Source organism: Sinohyriopsis cumingii, chromosome 19 (assembly GCF_028554795.1).
Source record: "Sinohyriopsis cumingii isolate HCF-2022 chromosome 19, ASM2855479v2, whole genome shotgun sequence".
NCBI classification, from domain to species: Eukaryota; Metazoa; Mollusca; class Bivalvia; order Unionida; family Unionidae; genus Sinohyriopsis; species Sinohyriopsis cumingii.
Window position 1 is genome coordinate 1,839,857 of NC_142979.1, and position 2,644 is coordinate 1,842,500.

Below are 2,644 nucleotides of genomic sequence, written 5' to 3' on the forward strand. Positions count from 1 at the left end.
CCTCAATTACCTCAATAACGGACAAAGGTCAATCAAACAATATAAATTATATATAAAGTTAACAACTACCAGTGCAAACTATTTTCTAACTAGCCTGAATGCTTTCGACTCTTTTTCAACGGCAAACACAACACAGGGACGAGTCATACAATAAATACAAGAAGCTTTGAAATTACAAACGTATATATGACAATTTCTACTGTAATAAAAGCTTGAAAATGTATGATCTTTCACCTAATATGCTTCATATTGACTGATGATGTGCACAAGTTTATATCGACCTACAAATGTATTAGCCATATCGCCATCTGTTTTTTTAAATGTAAGTTAGAGTAACCGTAAATTATATCCCAGAAATTTCATAGTCTGAGTAGTGCTGAGTGACTCACGTGCAAAATGAACTAATTATTTAAATGAAAATCTGCTGCCTTTCAACAAATGATGATTTTATTTACTCGTGGTTGTCTTTTTTTTTCTAGTTTTCTTGTCGTTTTGATATATGTTCTAAGGGGCCGTATCCAGTAAGATTTTCAGTCTTGGTTTCAGAACTCCCGTTGGGCCGTGAGCAATTGCAATTAGTGTGACATTACTGAAAGTTTGGCTATGGGAATAGGAGTGTTCTGCAACTGGACTTCTGTCCAGCTTCTTAGTCATCGATTCAAATCTACTAAGCTTGATCCTGTTGTGTAGCCCTTCAGTTTCTCGACATACTAAAGGCCACAGATCTTACGTGTGACGCGATAAATTACATTCGCTGTTTTGGACTATGTATGTGCAATTTTTCGCTCGTTACTGTGCTAGAGAATGTGATGGTTTCTATCATATGTTGAAAGGTTATGCACCTTTTATCATCACTTGAACCAAATGTGCTGGACTGGTATTGGCTTGTGACTGGTGTCAGAGTCGCTCTGACTATGATGTATTTGAGGGTTTTGGGGGTGTGCGGCACGCTACTATTGGTCTATTCCGGAGGATTAACTTTGGCGTGTCACAAGATTTCACAGTGAGCCAATGTTTCTGGATGAATTTTACCTACTTTCAGGTTTTCTTGATGGCAGGTCGGGATAAACGATATCCGATCAACCTTTTCCTGTATTTTAGTAGTTCATTGCGGTTTGTTTGTTTAGCTCTTTGTGTTGCCTACGGTATCAGGTTTTGTCTTAGACAGGTTCATCTACTTCTAATTCAGTTAATTTTTCAGATAGTTTTTCTTTTTGGGTGGGGGGAGAATGTTTCCTCGTTCGAGCAAATTCTGCGTATCTTCAGCGCCTTGCTATATGGGATGTTCCGAATGCAATGTTGTGGAAGACAACTGGATGGGAGAAGATAATGATATTTACCAGCTGGCTTTGAGCAGATGTCTATATGGAGTTTCCATTCTACCGCTGTATTGTTTACGTGTTTAGGTTCGAATAAACAGTACCACAGAAACAGTGAAAACAACAAGCTTTTCAAAATTTAACAAATAATTTATTTTCCTGGAAAAATTCTGTAAAAATAAAAAAAGGAGAACTTACGGTTTCAAGTATCAAATCCAAACATAATCTAAGAATAATCCACGAATTAAATTGAAAAAGTCCTATTAATAAATGTTCTAATAATTTCAAGTTCGAATCCTGATGGAAAATCCAAGATGGATGACGATGACGTATACTCTAGTCAGTGCTGTGCTTATTTACAGTTCATTGTAGAAATACAAATAATGGTATTCCGGTGTTGGAAATCCAAATTAAACTTGTAAGCAATGTCTTTCCAAAATTTCTGTATGAGCACTCCTCAAAATATTTCCAGAGAAAAAAGAATTAATCCTTTTGAAATCCAACTGATCTGAAGAAAATTAGAACTTTAAATCTGGCTGCAACAAAATAACTTGACATCAGCGTAAAAAGCTCGAAACTGAGAAATCTCTCTCAAAGCATCTCTATTCATGCTAACAAATACGCGTAATGGAAAAACCGGAATTGCGAAATCGAAAGGGGGTGGGGTCACGTAATCGTGTTTATGTCACGTACACGAAAATGACCCTGACGACAACCAATCATTCTACCCCAGGAAAAAAAAAATAAAAGAAATTGTTTTACCATGCAGTCCCATCACGACTTTGGAAACAACCAATCATTTTAAAATAAAATAGAACTTGTTTACGAAGGTAACTTCAAGTTCTGAAACAAGGTCAGAATTGAGCTCAAACAATTTTCTGAAAAAGTATCATCTCTAGTGAATAAATTTGCATTATAATAGCATATAATAGAATACAAAATTTAAAACTGACAAACAATTAAATTAAAATAAATATGAATTAAATCAGATATGCGTAACAGTATCTTCGATGAACCGTAACCACTAGAATGATGTAAGCTTCACCGATGTTAATGTTGACCCTCCAGTCTTCCCATAAAAAATATTAGCATACATGGGGTCATTTTTGTATCATTGATTTGAAGGTAGTTTTCTTCACTGAATGCAAAATTAGTGTGTTTTAGGACAAGTTCCAGAAGTTGAACAAGGAAGTTACAGAGCGGATTATCAACAATTCTTGTTTCCCATGATTCCTTACACGCATGTATCCCTTCACTATGCAACCTGTTAGTATACAGAGATGTTACGTCTTTGGAAACAAGCATCTATATAAATGTATGTCCTA